The following is a 22,500-nucleotide window of genomic DNA, read 5'->3' on the forward strand; positions in this document are numbered from 1 at the left end:
TCAAACATCTCCAATCCAAAGTTAAATCTAGAATTGGCTTCCTATTTCGCAACAAAGCATCCTTCACTCATGCTGCCAAACATACCCTTGTAAAACTGACCATCCTACCAATCCTCGACTTTGGCGGTCATTTACAAAATAGCCTCCAATACCCTACTCAACAAATTGGATGCAGTCTATCACAGTGCAATCCGTTTTATCACCAAAGCCCCATATACTACCCACCATTGCGACCTGTACGCTCTCGTTGGCTGGCCCTCACTTCATACTTGTCGCCAAACCCACTGGCTCCATGTCATCTACAAGACCCTGCTAGGTAAAGTCCCCCCTTATCTCAGCTCGCTGGTCACCATAGCATCTCCCACCTGTAGCACACGCTCCAGCAGGTATATCTCTCTAGTCACCCCCAAAACCAATTCTTTCTTTGGCCGCCTCTCCTTCCAGTTCTCTGCTGCCAATGACTGGAACGAACTACAAAAATCTCTGAAACTGGAAACACTTATCTCCCTCACTAGCTTTAAGCACCAACTGTCAGAGCAGCTCACAGATTACTGCACCTGTACATAGCCCACCTATAATTTAGCCCAAACAACTACCTCTTTCCCAACTGTATTTAATTTTAATTTATTTATTTATTTTGCTCCTTTGCACCCCATTATTTTTTTATTTCTACTTTGCACATTCTTCCATTGCAAAACTACCATTCCAGTATTTTACTTGCTATATTGTATTTACTTTGCCATCTTGGCCTTTTTTGCCTTTACCTCCCTTCTCACCTCATTTGCTCACATTGTATATAGACTTGTTTATACTGCATTATTGACTGTATGTTTGTTTTTACTCCATGTGTAACTCTGTGTCGTTTTATCTGTCGAACTGCTTTGCTTTATCTTGGCCAGGTCGCAATTGTAAATGAGAACTTGTTCTCAACTTGCCTACCTGGTTAAATAAAGGTAAAATAAATAAATAAATAAATAAATACATATACATATATATACATATACATATACACACACATATATATATACTGTGAATCTTCCAGAAGTTTGAAAAAAATGGGAGATATGATTTTTAGGCCATAATCGCCCAGCCCTAGATCAGACATGACTCGCAGAGAAATACTGAGTCATAAGCGAGAGAGAGAAAGAGAGGGGAAGGTGAGGGAAGGAGGGATAGCGGGAGAGAGAGAGAGAGGGAGAGGCAGAGAGGCCCTAGTGAAATAGAAAGAAGAGGTTGTTATGAAGTCCTCTAGATCAGATCCCACAAGTCCAAAATGTTGGACCTGTTCAGAAATGGACCATCCAGAACCAATATGCATAAATAATCACTTTCAAATATAGAGACCCGTTCTAAACAGACCAGAAAACAACTAGACCCATTCCTGTATAGGCCTGGTCGGATCAAGACACGGTCCAATCCGAGTGACGGAAGCAACAGAAAACTACATTAAGCTACTTTATTAACCGGACACTCTAGCAGGGGTTGTGCTGTGTGTTTAGGCTACTGTGAGTGACATGGGGAACAGGGAGGAGGGAGGGAGAGATGAGACAGAAACCAACCATGCTGACTCGCGCTATTGTAGACTAATAGCTGACATAGCTAGGTTATTTATCATCCAATATGATTACAAAGTACCTGTCTTGACTGCATCAAACCGGGAGAAGCTAGCTAGCTAGGCTAATTGAGGCTGCATGCGCTTTCGCGTCCTACACAGTTACAAACAACTCCATTCAGAATAATAAGGACAGCTGTTGGTCGTTGTAGCCTATCCTCCTTTAACTTTTATTCCGTCATTTTAATTCCATTGATTAGATATCTCCTATCTTTTGCAACACAGAGGCTCTATGACTGTAGCTTATTCCCGCTTTGATGACTTCTGATTGGCCATCAACAAGCTACACGCTCCACTCTCGTGAAAAGCAAGAGTAGCAGCATAAATTATACAATCTCTCTCGCTACTGCAGCAGTCACATTAAGATCTGTACAGGTCCTCCCAGACAAGTCAGTTAAAATTACACATACCTGAGGTCCTGTGACAATATATCAGATCCGACCCCTACCGTGACATTATTTAGAACGCGCTTGGGTTCGAAATCGGGTTTCGGGGTATTCAGGTACAGGTGGTTCAAATCAAATCACATTTATTTATATAGCCCTTCATACATCAGCTGATATCTCAAAGTGCTGTACAGAAACCCAGCCTAAAACCCCAAACAGCAAGCAAAACAGGTGTAGAAGCACAGTGGCTAGGAAAAACTCCCTAGAAAGGCCAAAACCTAGGAAGAAACCAAGAGAGGAGCCAGGCTATGAGGGGTGGCCAGTCCTCTTCTGGCTGTGACGGGTGGAGATTATAACAGAACATGGCCAAGATGTTCAAATGTTCATAAATGACCAGCATGGTCAAATAATAATAATCATACTAGTTGTCGAGGGTGCAGCAAGTCAGCACCTCAGGAGTAAATGTCAGTTGGCTTTTCATAGCCAATCATTAAGAGTATCTCTACCACTCATGCTGTCTCTAGAGAGTTGAAAACAGCAGGTCTGGGACAGGTAGTACGTCCCCCCTCACAAACTACTGCAGCATAAATATTGGAGGCTGAGACAGGAGGGGTCAGGAGACACTGTGGCCCCATTCAATGATACCCCCGAACAGGGCCAAACAGGAAGGATATAACCCCACCCACTTTGCCAAAGCACAGCCCCCACTTACCACTCACAGCCCCCACTTGAATATCTTCAACCACCAACTTACCATCCTGAGACAAGGCCGAGTATAGCCCACAAAGATCTCCGCCTCGGCAAAACCCAACGGGGGGCGCCAACCTTTAGTCTGCTCCCCTCCTCCTTTACTTTCTGCAGAAGTATTTATGATTATATATGTTCAACGCAAGAGGTTAATGATGTCGTAAAGCATGTCTGAGAGCTTCAATCCTCTGCTTCTGCACCTGGCTCCTCCCTCCAACTCCACACATCCAGCGTGTCGCTGCACATATGTCTTCATATACTCTTTTTAAAGCCTCGTAGTTGCAGTGCCTACATACGTGTTACTGTTAGCCAGTGCTTGAAGTGGAATGAAAAAAGGTGCCAGTACACAAACAGTAGAACGTTTAAAGTGTCAGTACTTGCAGCGGCCTAATTCATTAGACTGTGTGTATTTGTGTGTGTGAGTGTAGAGTTCAATGAAAACGGCCAATGCTTTCCTCCCTTAAATGGAGATCTTTCCAAAGCCTTCTACATCCTCGCTGTCCCTAATGTATTGTTTTTGAAAAATGTTCCAAAACTATTTGCTTGGTAGTACATGTATTTGTTTATGCATGTGCTTTAATCCCTTGCTGAGGATTAGGCCTATCCATGGACATTGTTTTGGATTATAGCACCACAAACGTCTACCTCTTTGTACGTATTTGAATGTAAACACTTATGATTGAGACATATGGTCTTGATGAGCCCAGGCACCAGTGTGTATAATAGAATCTGATATTTCTCCTCTGGTTCTTGTTCTTCCAGGGCTCTGTCTGGTGGGGCTCGGCAGCTCCTCAACCCGGCCTGGAGACTCCTCGGCTCCCTCTCTCCCTACCTCCCTCTGGTAAGAATGGCCTTTTGTTGCACAATGCTCAGACAGCTAGCCAGCGTCCAACACCTCAAACACACATACGCACAGCATGCCAGGGTCTCCTCAGCTCTGCCAATACAGAGAGGAAAGAGGAGACCACAGCAGTCAGCTTCACTTCAGCCCCTTTCCTCAGCCTCAGCTAAACAGCACACACACATGGTCAGAAATGGAATTAATGACTTAGCCCTTTTTATGGAAGCAGTACATTTGATTCTAAGTTGTCTGAAGGTGAGCCAATTAGTAGAGCTAACAGTGCGTCTGGCTTCAGACCAAGGTCTGTTCTTTTGCTGAATGAACTCGGCATGTTCAGGTGTAAACCATGGGTTGGCTCTTTCATTCTTCATAGGAGCATGTTTGTCAGATACGTTGATTAACATACTAGAAAAAGGTTCAAGAGCAAGTTAGAATGGTGAAGGTCAAGTGTTATAAGTTTATCTTAGTGATAAGGTGTGGTTTAGTTTTTAGGCAACTGTGTTTCTGACAGACTATAGGACAGTGATCACTGAGGTCCATAGCAAATACACCACTAGTTGAGTATTTATGAGGGTTATTTCTAAGTATGAGATTAATCAGAGTTGAGAGTACATTGAAACGAGTGGGCTCAGAAATCACTTGGACTAAGCTCAGATCAATACATGTGTTTGATACCGTTCCATTTATTCCACTCCAGCCATTACAATGAGCCCGTCCTCCTATAGCTCATCCCACCAGCCTCCTCTGGTGTGTGTGCCTAAATTAGTATCTGGGCTATGCTTTCTAAGAACCATATGGGGCCTGTTAAGGAATGGGGAAACATTACAGAACGATAGAAATGTCTGCAACAAACATGAACGTAGAATAGGTAACAGGTACCATGCCAGCTCTAGTCATTACATCTCTATCTGCAATGTACGTTTAAGTTTGAACTATTCATCTCACTGAATACAATACACCCCCTGGTGTGCTGGATTAACACACACACTAGCTGGGTGAGGCAGTTCTCAGTCTCTGAAAGATGAGACCTGCCCAGCCAACTTCCTTATTCAGACCTGGACAACTACCTAGAGAACATTAGACCCCGGACTACTACCTAGAGAACATTAGACCTGGGCTACTCACCAAATAGCACCATGTTACCTGTAGTGCACTACTTTTTACCAGGGCCGTTACAGACACAGGTCTAGTCTAGGGAGTCTGGAAAGGGCGTTTCCAACTTCAAGAACCTGATTATTTTCAGAGTTATTTAGGTATACCTGAGAGGAGTTGGTCACATTATTAAACATGAATGATCTCAAGAATTACCACTTTATTACCATTTAATTCACTTAGTATCTCTCTCTAGGGAAATCTCTATGATCGGCAGTCTGCTGTAATTCTGTTAACCACAACTGGAACTTTCAAGTTGTGCTCTTTCGCAACACTCTGCAGGGTTTCTCTGTACACTGCATGAGGCGACTGTAGGGTTTTGGTGACAGGGGAAAACACAGAGTGTGCGTGCCTATTGGTTTAGCTTCATCTTAATGTAATATGATAAGGCTCCCAAACAAAAAGTGGCTCAGATTCTTTTATCAGCCAAATTATTTTGAATGAAAACAACATCTGGTGGCCTTTGTGTGTGCATGTGTTTGTGTGCCTTTATTATGGTATGTCTACGTGGTCGTGATGATGGAGGCCATATTAAATAACACTATTAAACCCGAGCTTGGAAAATGAACTATCAGAACAAAACAAGACTTCTGCTCGTTGTGAAATGTTTTGTGTGACTAAGCTCCACGTTTGCTATCAAAAGGCCATCTTAGAGAGGGGTACAACAGGCTGTTATGAAGGCACTGAGAATACAGCCACCAGTTGGTATGTTTATTTCATGGTGAATAATGACTAAATAATGACTCCGAAGGCAGACACCACAAACCTAAGGTAACTATAGGCCTAGCTACTTTGGTGCCATTTTTTAAAATGTATTTTACCGCCTTTTTCCTCCCCAATTTCATGGAATCCAATTGTTAGTAGCTACTATCTTGTCTCATCGCTACAACTCCCGTACGGGCTCGGGAGAGACGATGGTTGAAAGTCATGCGTCCAATACACAACCTAGCCAAGCTGCACTGCTTCTTAACACAGCGTGCATCCAACCCGGAAGCCAGCCGCACCAATGTGTCCGAGGAAACACCGTGCACCTGGCGACGTTGGTTAGCGCGCACTGTGCCTGGCCCGCCACAGGAGTCGCTGGTGCACGACGAGACAAGGATATCCCTACCGGCCAAGCCCTCCCTAACCCGGACGACGCTATGCCGATTGTGCGTCGCCCCACGGACCTCCCGGTCGCAGCCGGTTACGACAGAGCCTGGGCGGGAACTAAGAGTCTCTGGTGGCACAGCAGTACAGTGCCCTTAACCACTGCGCCACCCGGGAGGCCCTTTGGTGCCATTTTTTGTAGTCAACTCTTTCTCTCTCGCTGGTGCTTTGAAATAGAATAAGTCTTAACTCACTAAATTTACTGCAGCTAACATCCACCTAGGGCACAATTTCTTCTGATTCAGCCAACTGTTCCCACCTTAGTCCTGGACCCATTTCATATCGGCAAAAGCTTTTACATACAGAAAAATGCACAAAGTATTAATTTGTACAGATTACTTGGTTTGCCAAAGATTACATTTTTTATCCATTTGTGGGCAGTTAATCAGCCCTTATTTTGTAAGTTGTTCTGGCTAAGAGTGTCCGCTGCAGCCGAATCACAACAATGTAATGCATTTTAAATGGACCGTGTCTCACAATTCAATTTAAGGGCTTTTTTTTAATCATTGTTAAAGTGAGTGAAGTAGATGGACAAAAGTGAAGTAAACAAAAATGAACAGTAAACATTGGTGTTACGAATCCCTTTGTCCCAGCAGTCTAGGGGGGGGGGGGGGGGGGGGGTGGTATCAAGACCCGTAACAACTCACGTATCACGTATGCCATGGGCAACTTGTTCTGGTACCCCCTTTTCCCACCGTCAAACAAACACCATAACAAATACAATAACAATACTCACAGGTGGGGACAAAGTGACATGTAGTTTCAAAAACCAAACAAGAGCTCTGCAGACAGATGGCATTGACAGAGAGATTGAGCTCCTGAGAAAACAACTGAGAGGGTTTTTAAACCAAGGGAAAGGGAATGTGATTGGGTAATGGCAACAGGAGGTGTGTCTTCTGATTAGCGACTGATTGATGACTGATTGGGGAATGATGATTTCCACCTGTGAGGGGAGAAGGAGAGAAAAGAAATACACACACACACAGGATACACACAGAATACCTGTATCCGTAACAATTGCACTCACAGAAGTTCCAAAAGAATAAAGACATTACAAATGTCATATTATGTATATATACAGTGTTTTAACAATGTTTTTTACATTTTATTTCACCTTGTACAAATGGTTAAAGTACAAATGGTTAAAGTACAAATGGTTAAAGTACAAATGGTTAAAGTACAAAAGGGAAAATAAATTAGCATAAATATGGGTTGTATTTACAATGATGTTTGTTCTTCACTGGTTGACCGTTTCTTGTGGCAACACATCATACATCTTGCTGCTGTGATGTCACACTGTGGTATTTCACCCTGTGGATATGGAAGTTAATCAAAATCGGGGTAGTTTTCAAATTCTTTGTGGATCTGTGTAATCTGAGGGAAATATGTGTCTCTAATATGGTCATACATTGGGCAGGAGGTTAGGAAGTGCAGCTCAGTTTCCACCTCATTTTGTGGACAGTGTGCACATAGCCTGTCTTCTCTTGAGAGCCAGGTCTGCCTACGGCCGCCTTTCTCAATAGCAAGGCTATGCTCACTGAGTCTGTACATAATCAAAGCTTTCCTTAAGTTTGGGTCAGTCACAGTGGTCAGGTATTCTGCCACTGCGTACTCTCGGGTTAGGGCCAAATATCATTCTAGTTTGCTCTGTTTTTTTGTTAATTCTATCCAATGTGTCAAATCTTTTTGTTTTCTCATGATTTGGTTGGGTCTAATTGTGTTCCTGTCCTGGGGCTCTGTGGGGTGTGTTTGTGTTTGTGAACAGAGCCCCAGGACCAGCATGCTTAGGGGACTCTCTCTCAGCACTGTGCTTTGGTTGCTGAGATACGGGCAATGTTTATTTTTCGATAGATATATTGGTAGCCTATCCAGAACATTTCAAAACCTTCAGTCAATCTCCAGAGATTTTATCCTGCTGCACACATTTCCAAATGAATAAATAAGTCCAATAAATGGAAAACAGCACTGATCAGCAGTTTTTTATGGTATGATTACTAGATGTGTTTATTTTTACTAAATGTCTTGTTAGGTCACAGTATTTAATAAACTTCAAAGTACTTTTTTAGGAGAGAGTGATCTGCAGGCAGGCTGCATGCAGCATCTCAAGATGATTTAATTGACAGTTCTGGTCGCTTAGTGATGGATGTTAGTCCAGCTTCAGAAGCCTTATTCCTTTACAGACAGATAAAATGCCTGTTCATATCTCCTGAGAAGGTTTCCTGTTGGCATTTAATAATCCGTAATGTAGCCTATCCTAATAGACAGACAAACAAACATGCCGTAGCTGAGGCACTTTCAAGGAGCCACATTCCGTTATGTCTGAAAAGGGTTAAAGGCTACCGGTAGCCTACAGTAATTTCATATTATGAGGCAAAAATTAAGACTGTCCCGAAGATACTGTACCTCTATCCCTGCAACACCGCTGCATGAATAGGCTAGGATATTCTACATGCAACAGACCAAAGAATGAACACACATTTGCATCATTAGCTAACAGACAGAGCAGGCAGGCCAGCGAGGGAGACGCCAGCGAGAGGGAGAGAGAGGAGGGGTGGCAGGCCAGCGCGAGGGAGTAGAGAGGAGGGGTGGAAGGCTAGGGCGAGGGAGAGAGAGGAGGGGTGGCAGGCCAGCGCGAGGGAGAGAGGAGGGGTGGCAGGCCAGGGCGAGGGAGAGAGAGGAGGGGTGGAAGGCCAGCGCAAGGGAGAGAGAGGAGGGGTGGCAGGCCAGCGCGAGGGAGAGAGGGGAGGGGTGTCAGGCCAGCGCGAGGTAGAGAGACGAGGGGTGGCAGGCCAGCGCGAGGTAGAGAGACGAGGGGTGGCAGGCCAGCGTGAGGGAGTAGAGAGGAGGGGTGGCAGGCCAGCGCGAGGTAGAGAGAGGAGGGGTGTGCAGAAACATGCTCATATGTTTTGGTGATCTGCATCTCTGCAATGTCTTGTCTTGAATGCCTTGCAAATTCACCAAAGTAGCTTAAAGTTCGCCTCTTCCTCTCTGGTTCATCTCTGGGTTTTTTTAAATTACACAACTTTCCCAGGCCTTTATAGCCTATCGTCTATAACACAGAAAATAATATGTTATGTGATAACTGCACTGTCAGTTAGGAATGTTTCTCAACATTAAGGATCCCAACTTCGTTTAAACGTTTTAATATCTGTGGATATCTTTGCGTTGGCTGTCACGTTGGCATGAATGTTTCAGGAGACAGGCACAGGAATGCATAATAGGGTTTTTTATTAAGCCAAAATAATGGTGTGCCGTGTAAAGGCAGTGGGACGAAGACCAAACAATCACGTATCAAAACACAGGGTAGAAACCCAAAACAAAAGAGTGAGGAGCACCTTGAATAAATCACACGCGTACAATGATTATCACACGGGATGAGACCCGTAATCATCTGCGCAATCCACAACAGCAGGAAAGCCAAAACACACAGCACAGGTACTCACACGCACCAATAGACATTGTAACAATAATGGACAGCCCAATGGAAACCAAAGGGCACACTTATTCAAGTACTAATCAGTGGGAATAAGGGCCAGGTGTGCGTAATGAAAGTTCCAGAGGGATCCGTGACATGGGGATGAGCGGTTAGCTTGATCTATGACCAAGTTTGGTTTTCTTTTTCATACCAGACTTCAGAGTATTCATTGTTTCTTCAACAATCAGTTGTTATTGTTATCTGACATCTATCCTTTTCCCACTTGACTTTATATGGCTAGGCCTAATACCCAGTGAAATGTAAAAGGGATCTTTCTCATGTAAATCACCTTTCTTCAGGAGACACATCTCCGTACTTTCGACAACTCGTGCACAAGCCCATCCCAGCCTTGTGTAGGTCTACAATTTTATCCCTGATGTCCTTACACAGCTCCCTGGTCTTGGCCATTGTGGAGAGGTTGGAGTCTGTTTGATTGAGCGTGTGGACAGGTGTCTTTTATACAGGTAACGAGTTCAAACAGGTGCAGTTAATACAGGTAATGAGTGGAGAACAAGAGGGCTTCTTAAAGAAAAACTAACAGGTCTGTGAGAGCTGGAATTCTTACTGGTTGGTAGGTGATCAAATACTTATGTCATGCAATAAAATGCAAATGAATTACTTTCAAATCATACAATGTGATTTTCTGGATTTTTGTTTTAGATTCCGTCTCTCACAGTAGAAGTGTACCTATGATAAAAAAATGACAGACCTCTACATGCTTTGTAAGTAGGAAAACCTGCAAAATCGGCAGTGTATCAAACACTTGTTCTCCCCACTGTATTTCCGTTAATTCCCATATATTCCCGTTAATTCCCACAGGACGTTTCTACCTCTGAATATTCCCCAAAATGTGCAAACCGAATGCATGGTCACTTTACTAACTATCTACATGTACATATTACCTCGACACCGGTGCCCCCGCACATCGACTCTGTACCAGTACCCCCTGTATATACAGTTGAAGTCAGGAGTTTACATACACTTAGTTTGGAGTCATTAAAACTTGTTTTTCAACCACTCCACAAGTTTCTTGTTAACAAACTATAGTTTTGGCAAGTTGGTTAGGACATCTACTTTGTGCATAACACAAGTAATCTTTCCAACAATTGTTTACAGACAGATTATTTCACTTATAATTCACTGTATCACAATTCCAGTGGGTCAGAAGTTTACATACACTAAGTTGACTGTGCCTTTAAACAGCTTAGAAAATTCCCAAAAATTATGTCATGGCTTTAGAAGCTTCTGATAGGCTAATTGACATCATTTGAGTCAATTGGAGGCGTACTTGTAGATGTATTTCAAGGCCTACCTTCAAACTCATTGCCTCTTTGCTTGACATCATGGGAAAATCAAAAGAAATCAGCCAAGCCCTCAAAAAAAATGGTGGACCTCCACAAGTCTGGTTCATCCTTGGGAGCAATTTCCAAACACCTGAAAGTACCACGCTCATCTATACAAACAATAGTATGCAAGTATAAACACCATGGGAACATGCAGCCGTCATACCGCTCAGGAAGGAGACGCGTTCTGTCTCCCAGAGATGAACATACTAGGAGACATACACGAAAAGTGCAAATCAATCCCAGAACAACAGCAAACGTCCTTGTGAAGATGCTGGAGGAAACCGGTACAAAAGTATCTATATCCACAGTAAACGAGTCCTATATCAACATAACCTGAAAGTCCCTCAGCAAGGAAGAAGCCACTGCTCCAAAACCGCCATAAAAAAGCCAGACTACGGTTTGCAACTGCACATGGGGACAAGGATCGTACTTTTTGGAGAAATGTCCTCTGGTCTGATGAATCAAAAATAGAACTGGTTCGCCATAATGACCATTGTTATGTTTGGAGGAAAAAGGGGAGGCTTGCAAGCTGTGTTGTGGGGGTATATTGCTGCAGGAGGGACTCGTGCACTTCACAAAATAGATGGCATTATGAGGGAGGAAAATTATGTGGATATATTGAAGCAACATTTCAAGAAATCAGTCAGGCTTGGTCGCAAATGGGTCTTCCAAATGGACAATGACCCCAAGCATACTTCCAAAGTTGTGGCAAAATGGCTTAAGGACAACAAAGTCAAGGTTTTGGAGTGGCCATCACAAAGCCCTGACCTCAATCCCATAGAAAATGTGTGGGTAGAACTGAAAAAGCGTGTGTGAGCAAGGAGGCCTACTAACCTGACTCAGTTAAACCAGCTGTGTCAGGAGGAATGGGCCAAAAGTCACCCAACTTATTGTGAGACGCTTGTGGGAGGCCACCCGAAACGTTTGACCCAAGTTAAACAATTTAAAGGCAATGCTACCAAATACTAATTGAGTGTGAACTTCTGACCCACTGGGAATGTGATGAAATAAATAAAAGCTGAAATAAATAATTTGCTCTATTATTCTGACATTTCACATACTTAAAATAAAGTGCTGATCCTAAATTACCTAAAACAGGGTATTTTTTACTAGAATGTCAGGAATTGTTAAAACTGAGTTTAAATGTATTTGGCTAAGGTGTATGTAAACTTCCGACTTCAACTGTTGCCACGACATTGTTATTTACTGCTGCACTTTAATGATTTTTTTTCTTATATCTTACTTTTTTTTAGGTATTTTCTTTAAACTGCGTTGTTGGTTAAGGACTTGTAAGTAAGCATTTCACTGTAAGATCTACACCTGTTGTATTCGGTGCATGTGACAAATAAAATTTGATTTGAAGTCATTTTTACTGGGTGACTTTTACGTTTACTTGAGTCATTTTCTATTAATGTATCTTTAGTTTTACTCAAGTATGACAATTGAGTACTTTTTCCACCACTGCAAATACACAGCCTAATCTCCCTTGGCGGCTTAACTCACTACTGCTATCAGAAGAAACCTTTGTTGCTTTTATATAATCTCAAATTGAGCTATTTCTCCAGCTTAATCAAACCACTGGAATGCCTCCTACAGCAGTATGGGAATCCTTGAAGGCTTATCTAAGGGGCCAAATCGTTTCGCACAGCGCAAGATTAAGGAAATGCAATGAGATAACTGACGAGCTGGGTCACAAATGTATTGATTTAGAGGTCAATTCATGCTTTCATAACTTTTACTCATGTCACGACTTCTGACGAAGTCAATGGCTCGGGCGGTGCTCGGCAGTCGACGTCGCCGGTCTTCTGGCCATCTCCGATCCATTTTTTATTTTCCATTTGTCTTGTCTTGTTTTCCCACACACCTGGTTCTCATTTCCCTCATTATGTGTTGTGTATTTAACTCTCTATTTGCCTCATGTCTTTGTGTGGTATTGTTTATTACGTTAGTCTGTTGTGCTGGGTTATGTTAACCCGTATTGTTTATTCTGTTTCATGTTATGCGCACGTTAGTCTGTTGTACTGGGTTATGTTAACCCGTATTGTTTATTCTGTTTCATGTTATGCGAACGTTAGTCTGTTGTGCTGGGTTATGTTAACCCGTATTGTTATTTCGTGTTCACTTTGCCGTGTGCTTTTGGTTCGCCTAAATAAAAGGCTCCGTTGGTTACCCAATATCTGCTCTCATGCACCTGACTCCCTTACAGCCATTTACGCATACCTGACAACTCACAATTATACACTTCAGAATCTGCTGGTAATGCTACCTTACTTGACACCATCTTTGAGAACTTAGATATTCCTACAGTTGAACCTGAGATAGCGTCTGAATTAGAATAACACTTCTTTGTAGAAGAGATTGTGTTGGCAATTAAATCTATACAGTGTGCTAAATCCCTTGGAACGGACAGATTTCCGAGCAAGTTCTTTTAAAAATTCTCAGATCAACTCTCTCCTCTCTTCCTTTGCATATTTGAGGAATCATTCTCCTCAGTCTTTACCCTCAACAATGAGACAAGCATGTATTTAAATTATTCTGAAAATGGGGGGGGAAAATCTTGAATGTGGTTCATATATGCCAATTTCTTTACTGAATTGTGATAGCCTGCCTTTTTATGTCCTTCCCTCCATTTTCTCTACGGTTCACACTGGTTTCATTTTAAAAAACGTCATTCTTTTTTCAACATCAGACGTCTTTATAATACACTTTACAATCCCTCTTCATCTGACACTCCAGAGATATTGTTATCACTTGATGCTGAGAAGGCGTTTGATCAGGTGGAGTGGGATTATCTATTTTATACTCTCAAACAAATTGGAGTCGGTCCCAATTTTATGTCCTGGATCAAAGTCCTTTACTCCTCCCCTATGGCTGCAGTGCGCACAAATAATAACCTTTCATCCCATTTCCAACTTCAACGTGGGACAAGACAGGGTTCTCCTCTGTCCCCTCAGCTGTTTGCTATCGCAATTGAGCCTTTAACCATAGCAATATGTAATAACACCACTATCAAAGGTATTCCAAGTCGGGGCTTAGAGCATAAAGTCTCACTCAATGTGGATGACATGCCCCTTTTCTTTTGTGTAACAAGCTGTCAAATCTGTTCCGCTCGCCTTGGACATTTTCCTTTATGACGTCATTTGTAATCAAGTTATGATTAATTATGTGTATATGGAATTCTGTGTGATTAGTTAGGTATTTAGTAAATAAATAATTAAACCCAATTTTGTATTGCTGATATATGTCTGTCCCTTTAACTGGTCTTCCAGGTTCTACTGAAGACATTTGGTAAAATATCCGGGTATAAGGTACATCTACAAAAAAAGTGAATTGATGCCTATTAATCCTTCTGCCTTGCAAACTTATTTTAGTAATTTGACTACGCAGAAATATAAATATTTGGGAATTTGGGTCACACACAATTTCAAAGACCTCTATAATGCCAACAGGATCTTGAACGCTGGGATTTACTTTCTCTTTCTTTGGGCGTTAGAATTAACACTGTTAAAATGAATGTATTACCTAAGTTTGTATACTTATTTCAATGTATTCTTGTCTTTCTGACAGTCTTTTTATCTTCATACTCTGTTCACATCCCATCACGCCCACCTACCTCCTTTCTCGGTTCTATTTTAATAGTGAACCCTGTCGTGTCTTTGGCTATGCCAGGTTAAGTGATATGACATGCTATTCTATACAATAATTTCTCCGTAATTAATATTACCTGATTGAGCTAATCATGTAAATGTAATTAACTAGGGAGTCGGGGCACCACAAAATAATATTTATAGAGCTGTTATCTTCCGAATAAACTCTTAAAGACCTAGTAATATTTTACATCAATAGCAGTCAATATTAATCATCACCTTAATTCAGTCTCATCTGAAAGTTGTAAATTCTTGGTTATCTGCACGAACCCTGGCTAACAAGTTGAATCAGCAATACAAAATTGGGTTTAATTATTTATTTACTAAATACCTAATTAATCACACAGAATTCCATATACACATAGTTAATCATAACTTGATGACAAATTATGTCATAAAGGAAAACGTCCCTAGCGGGCGGAACAGATTTGACAGCTTGTTACACAAAACAAATGGGGCTGGGTTTGAGTGAAAGAGCGGGAAGCCTGAGTAACAAAGGAAGAAGCTGTGCTATCGTAAATACAGTATCTTATGCATTCTAGATTACCGCCCATTTGGAAAAGGAAAATGCAACAAATATTTACTCTGAGCTGCGCTTCAGTAGGTTGGTGGTAGATGGAAGGCCGTGTTGCCAAACCGAGTCCTTTGTCCTTTGAATAATGTCTCTGGTGGTCAATTGGATACGTTGTAGTAACGTTGTTGTGTGATAGACGGGATACTCTGTCTGTTCCTTCCTAACCCTCGTTTGCAGCTGCTGTTGCTAACTCAACGGCTAGGAGGTATCACGTCTGTAGTGAATAAGAGTTCAAAGTTCATACCATTCGCAACCAAAGTTCAGGCTGATGTTGGCATCGTTCTGTGGTTATTATCTGAACCATTCTGACATCAGACCGTCGTCCTCACATCCTCGGAACAGGAGGTTGTATTGTTGTCAAGGCTTTATATAGGAAGGGAGAGGAGGGCGTGTTTGAAAAGTTTTATAGCCCATGTCCATTCACAGGGACGGGCCACTGATTGAGCAGAGCCCTAACCTTATGAAAACCCAAATCTCACATTTTAGAAGCTAAAATCACATTTCATCCCATCACGAATACTTTCATATTCAAACATTTAAATTTAACAACAATTCCATGTGAATCCGATAACTCTGATGTGTAGACTTTCCACTGTAGAGTTTATGTCATCTAATCATTGAGAATGTCTCAGATGACAACCGAACTGACATCATATTCATTAAGTACCACCGCATATGTTCAATTGGTCGGATTACCAGAATATAGTTCATTTTCCCCCACCTTCTGATGTTCCCAGAATCTCTATGTTAACCAAGGGATTTGCAGATGTAACATCAGTAGGGTGGAGAGAGGAAAAAGGGGGGAATCCTCTTCCCATTGATTCTTAAGATGTAAGCATTCTCCTGCTGCTTTATTAAACATGTTTTGGACATGCCCAAAATTGACATATTTCTGGATATAATTTTTTGTGTCTTTTTCTAAGTTACTGGAGAGACCTATAAAACCTCCTGCCTTCATTGCATTACTGGGAATGGCACCACAGGAGGCCCCTCTAAACAGTTCTATAGAGTGGCACCACAGGAGGCCCCTCTAAACAGTTCTATAGAGTGGCACCACAGGAGGCCCCTCTAAACAGTTCTATAGAGTGGCATCACAGGAGGCCCCTCTAAAACAGTTCTATGGAGTGGCACCACAGGAGGCTCCTCTAAACAGTTCTATGGAGTGGCATCACAGGAGGCCCCTCTAAACAGTTCTATAGAGTGGCACCACAGGAGGCCCCTCTAAAACAGTTCTATGGAGTGGCACCACAGGAGGCTCCTCTAAACAGTTCTATTGAGTGGCATCACAGGAGGGCCCTCTAAACAGTTCTATGGAGTGGCACCACAGGAGGCTCCTCTAAACAGTTCTATGGAGTGGCATCACAGGAGGCCCCTCTAAACAGTTCTATGGGCAACAGGCTGGCACGTACTACTCTTCTAGCTAGATGTCTTCTACTATTTAAGTGGAAGGATTGGTTTCCTCATACTTTTAACCATTGGATAAAGAAAGTTATGCAACATCTCAAGCATCTCAAAATACGCTACTCCGTTAGGGGATCTGCAATTACATTTAATCATATCTGGCAACCTTTCCTATCCTTTGTAGAAGACATGGATTTCACAACTCCATAAACCAACCCAAATGAGAATTTGTATCATTATTTATTACTCTTTAATCAACTTTAATGTTGCAGGTAGATTGTAGGGTCCTTCTGGGTAATGGTCTGCATCACTTCCAATCCCCTAAATATATATATATATATATATATATATATATATATATATGTACAAGTTTGGGGTCACTTAGAATTGTCCTTGTTTTGAAAGAAAAGCAATTTTTTTGTCCATTAAAATAACATCAAATTGATCAGAAATACAGTGTAGACATTGTTAATGTTGTAAATGACTATTGTAGCTGGAAACGGCAGATTCTTTATGGAATATCTACATAGGCGTACAGAGGCCCATTATCAGCAACCATCACTCCTGTGTTACAATGGTACGTTGTGTTAGCTAATCCAAGTTTATAATTTTAAAAGGCTAATTGATCATTAGAAAACCCTTTTGCAATTATGTTAGCATAGCTGAAAACTGTTGATTAAAGAAGAAATACAACTGGCCATATTTAGACTAGTTGAGTATCTGGAGCGTCAGCATTTGTGGATTCGATTACAGGCTCAAAATGGCCAGGGGAGTCTGTGACAGTACCCGAAACCCCCCCTCTCCCAACGCGTGTCACGTTCTGACCTTAGTTATTTTGTTATGTCTTTGTCTTAGGTTGGTCAGGGCGTGAGTTGGGGTGGGTTGTCTATGTTCGTTTTTCTATGTTGTGTTTTGTGTTTGGCCTGTTATGGTATGGTTCTCAATCAGAGGCAGGTGTCGTTAGTTGTCTCTGATTGAGAATCATAATCATAGCCTTTTCCCACCTGTGTGGTGTGGGTGATTATTTTCTGTTCAGTGTTTTTTCAGCACCGTACAGGACTGTTTGTTTGTCGTTTTATTGTTTTGTTTCAGTGTTCAATTACTTTATTATAGAATATGGACACTTACCACGCTGCGCATTGGTCCTCCTCTTCTTCCACCTAACGACGAACGTTAAAACGTGCTGCATCAGCAGAGGGGCGACACCGGCTTTGGGGAACGACCACAGGAACGCGGTGCGGGTCGGTCATGGCCCGATGGTGAAAATCCCTGGTCAGCGAAGCGTCCCGAATGTCCCCCCGCAGGAACCCAGCACCGATCCGTTGGGCCGTACCCCTCCCAGTCGATGAGGTACTGGAGACGACCTGCCCGACGCCTCGAATCCAGGACTTCACGGACCGAGTACCCCGGACCTCCCTCGATGTCCAGAGGAGGAGGCGGGGCGTCACTGGGTCCAACCTTAGCGAGGGGACCAGGCACCACTGGCTTGAAGAGAGACATGAAAAGTTGGGTTGAATTTTCGGGTTTACGAGACCCATAGTAACAAGTGCACAAAAATCAACATAGCACCAAAAACCAAATAAAACAGAGCACAGTTCCTCAATGATCGACAAGGACAATGTGGAACAGAGGGCACATATGTACACATACTAATCAGGGGGAATGGGAACCAGGTGTGCGTAATGAGACAAGACAGTCTGGGGTTGGTGGTACTGATCCAGTTCAGTGACGCCTAGAAGGCCGGTGACATAGACCTCTGGAGCTGGTGAACGGAATGAGCAGTACTCCCGGGGGGATCCGTGATACTTCCAGACAGAGAGGTCCATCCCACATTTCTATACAGACTATAATGACGAGTCCTAATAGTGTCCCCTGTGATAAAACGTATTGCTGAATGGTAGACTGTGTCCAAGGGTTTTAAAACAGAGGTTGCCGTATGCATGTAAACAATATCACCAAAATCCAGTACAGGGAGAAGTGTTGTTTGAACAATCTTTCTCCTATTTTAATACTAAGGCATGATTTATTTCCATATAAAAAAAAATATTGGATCTTAGCTTCTTAGTCAGATTTTCTATATGCGTTACGAAGCATAACTTGTCATCAATCCAGACACCCAGGTACTTATATTGAGAAACAAGCTCAATTTGGACTTAATTTACAGCCAAATATGCAGGTGACCTACAGAACAGCATGAGCTTGGTTTCACTTGTATTTAACACTAATGTAAGATCTCTAAGTGATTTCTGAACTCAATCAAAGTCATGCTGAAGTTCACAAATGGTCTGCTGCACTGAGGTGGCACAGAAATACAAAACTGTGGCATCTGCATAGGGATGAATGTTACAACTATTAACAGTGTTTCCTATGTCATTAATACACAAAGTGAACAATGAAAGCATGCCCTGCTTTAAGTCTGGTTTAGTGGGGTGGGGCTCTGTTAGAGCATGGGGGGGGGGGTTGATTTGGTAGGGGATCTCTGTGTGTTCTGACCTCTACCTGTTCTGTCTGTTATCTGTAGAAACATTTAAAAAATGCCCCCCCCCTCCCCCCAAAAAAGAAGACTAACATGACCTCTCCTAGTCTCCTCACCTCCTTTCCTTCAGCTGTACTGATGTGAAAGAGCTGGAATAAAGAAAGCAAATACTGGGTAGACATCTACCGTAGTGATTTCACCTATCCTATGTTTTCATACCAGTGTAGATGAAGGGAAGGAGATGAGGAGATGAAGCCACAGTAGACTATTGAGACACACTCTCTGTCCTAATTTGCATAAAACAGGCAGGCATGCAAGGTGTCAGGGCATGTGAACAGACACTCACACGGCTGCCAGCAGTCTTCCACATCATCAAGGCTCACTCCACATTCTTTGTTTTCTTCCTCTGTTTGACACTTTGGGTTTTTCAAGAAAATCTGGCATTCAAATGATTCTGTGTATCTGCAAGCTAAAGACGTGATTACATGTGGTATGAGTTGCCTCCACACACAGCCCAAAACCATGACACAAACAAGTGTGTGTGTGTATGCATGTGTGTGTGTGCATGTGCATGTGTGTGTGTGCTGGTGCATGCACGAGTCTGTGAGTCTGCTCTCTGCAGTGCAAACACAGGAGGCCCATTTGTATTTGATTAATTAATCATTTCCTTTGTTCTCCACTCCTCTCCACTGCTCTCTCCACTCCTCTCTCCACTCCTCTCTCCACTGCTCTCTCCACTCCTCTCTCCACTCCTCTCTCCACTCCTCTCCACTCCTCTCCACTCCTCGCTCCACTGCTCTCTCTACTACTCAATCCACTGCTCTCTCCACTCCTCTCTCCACTCCTCTCTCCACTCCTCTCTCCACTGCTCTCTCCACTGCTCTCTCCACTGCTCTCTCCACTCCTTTCTCCACTCCTCTCTTCACTCCTCTCTCCACTCCTCTCTTCACTCCTCTCTCCACTCCTCTCTCCACTGCTCTCTCCACTGCTCTCTCCACTCCTCTCTTCACTCCTCTCTCCACTCCTCTCTCCACTGCTCTCTTTACTCTTCTCTCCACTGCTCTCTCCACTCCTCTCTCCACTGCTCTCTCCACTCCTCTCTCCACTGCTCTCTCCACTGCTCTCTCCACTCCTCTCTCCACTGCTCTCTCCACTCCTCTCTCCACTGCTCTCTCCACTGCTCTCTCCACTGCTCTCTTAATTCAATTCAAATCACTCTCTCTTTCTCTTTCTCTTTGTTTGAGGATTATGTAACCAAATGCCAGATTGCTAATCTCTGTGTCTCTTCTCTGCTCCTCTCTGTGGTGGGTCAGTGTTTTAGATGGAGCTGGACAACATCACAGTGTGTAGATCACATCTTTGTCCTGATTTCTTCACATTTATCAGATAGCACCGTATTCATAAAGCATCTCAGAGTAGGACTGCTGGTGATCTACGATCAGTGCCCCTCTGTCACATGTAATCTTATTCATTATAATCATGAAGGCAAAACTGATCCTTCCCATATCCCTATATCCTTCCCAGGCTAATGTGATAAGAATATTTTAGTTCTGGTAACTGCATGAACATACTATAACACTACTGTGTTATGTATGCAATGACTATTACTAAACTGTATATTGTAGTCCACCATATTAGGTGGCCCAGTCATCCCAGCCAATGGGTATGTCACAAATGGTACCATATTCCGTATATACTATAGTAGGCCCTGGCCAAAAGTAGTGCACTCTAAAGAAAATAAATAGGCTGTTATTTGGGATGCAGAAACTGAAATCTGAAATATTACTGGTTGATCTTGCAGCTTGAGCATGAGCTGCATTGGCTGTTTATTTTTTAATTTTTTTAATTTCACCTTTATTTAACCAGGTAGGCTAGTTGAGAACAAGTTCTCATTTGCAACTGCGACCTGGCCAAGATAAAGCATAGCAGTGTGAACAGACAACACAGAGTTACACATGGACTAAACAATTAACAAGTCAATAACACAGTAGAAAAAAAGGGGAGTCTATATACATTGTGTGCAAAAGGCATGAGGAGGTAGGCGAATAATTACAATTTTGCAGATTAACACTGGAGTGATAAATGATCAGATGGTCATGTACAGGTAGAGATATTGGTGTGCAAAAGAGCAGAAAAGTAAATAAATAAAAACAGTATGGGGATGAGGTAGGTACAAATGGGTGGGCTATTTACCGATAGCCTATGTACAGCTGCAGCGATTGGTTAGCTGCTCAGATAGCAGATGTTTGAAGTTGGTGAGGGAGATAAAAGTCTCCAACTTCAGCGATTTTTGTAATTCGTTCCAGTCACAGGCAGCAGAGAACTGGAACGAAAGGCGGCCAAATGAGGTGTTGGCTTTAGATCAGTGAGATACACCTGCTGGAGCGCGTGCTACGGATGGGTGTTGCCATCGTGACCAGTGAACTGAGATAAGGCGGAGCTTTACCTAGCATGGACTTGTAGATGACCTGGAGCCAGTGGGTCTGGCGACGAATATGTAGCGAGGGCCAGCCGACTAGAGCATACAAGTCGCAGTGGTGGGTGGTATAAGGTGCTTTAGTGACAAAACGGATGGCACTGTGATAAACTGCATCCTGTTTGCTGAGTAGAGTGTTGGAAGCAATTTTGTAGATGACATCGCCGAAGTCGAGGATCAGTAGGATAGTCAGTTTTACTAGGGTAAGTTTGGCGGCGTGAGTGAAGGAGGCTTTGTTGCGGAATAGAAAGCCGACTCTTGACTTGATTTTCGATTGGAGATGTTTGATATGAGTCTGGAAGGAGAGTTTACAGTCTAGCCAGACACCTAGGTACTTATAGATGTCCACATATTCAAGGTCGGAACCATCCAGGGTGGTGATGCTGGTCAGGCGTGCGGGTGCAGGCAGCGAATGGTTGAAAAGCATGCATTTGGTTTTACTAGCGTTTAAGAGCAGTTGGAGGCCACGGAAGGAGTGTTGTATGGCATTGAAGCTCGTTTGGAGGTTAGATAGCACAGTGTCCAAGGACGGGCCGGAATTATATAGAATGGTGTCGTCTGCGTAGAGGTGGATCAGGGAATCGCCCGCAGCAAGAGCAACATCATTGATATATACAGAGAAAAGAGTCGGCCGAGGATTGAACCCTGTGGCACCCCCACAGAGACTGCCAGAGGACCGGACAGCATTCCCTCCGATTTGACACACTGAACTCTGTCTGCAAAGTAATTGGTGAACCAGGCAAGGCAGTCATCCGAAAAAACCGAGGCCGAGACTGAGTCTGCCGATAAGAATATGGTGATTGACAGAGTCGAAAGCCTTGGCAAGGTCGATGAAGACGGCTGCACAGTACTGTCTTTTATCGATGGCGGTTATGATATCGTTTAGTACCTTGAGCGTGGCTATAGGTCTGTAACAGTTTGGGTCCAGGGTGTCTCCCCCTTTGAAGATGGGGATGACTGCGGCAGCTTTCCAATCCTTGGGGATCTCAGACGATATGAAAAAGAGGTTGAACAGGCTGGTAATAGGGGTTGCGACAATGGCGGCGGATAGTTTCAGAAATAGAGGGTCCAGATTGTCAAGCCCAGCTGATTTGTACGGATCCAGGTTTTGCAGCTCTTTCAGAACATATGCTGTCTGGATTTGGGTAAAGGAGAACCTGGAGAGGCTTGGGCGAGTAGCTGCGGGGGGGGCGGAGCTGTTGGCCGAGGTTGGAGTAG

General features: G+C 43.1%; 1 protein-coding gene across 3 annotated transcripts in view; it reads left to right on the forward strand.

The window, feature by feature from the left end:
* LOC109907374 (thyroid hormone receptor beta) overlaps positions 1-22,500 on the forward strand; it is a 159,148-nt gene that overhangs the window by 81,454 nt on the left and 55,194 nt on the right. For all 3 annotated transcript variants that reach the window (XM_031793424.1, XM_031793425.1, XM_031793426.1), the window contains exon 2: positions 3,508-3,586. The gene's annotated coding sequence lies outside the window, so the exon portion shown is untranslated. The remainder of the gene's footprint in view (positions 1-3,507; positions 3,587-22,500) is intronic.

The sequence above is a fragment of the Oncorhynchus kisutch genome, linkage group LG17 (genome assembly GCF_002021735.2).
Source record: "Oncorhynchus kisutch isolate 150728-3 linkage group LG17, Okis_V2, whole genome shotgun sequence".
Classification (NCBI taxonomy): domain Eukaryota; kingdom Metazoa; phylum Chordata; class Actinopteri; order Salmoniformes; family Salmonidae; genus Oncorhynchus; species Oncorhynchus kisutch.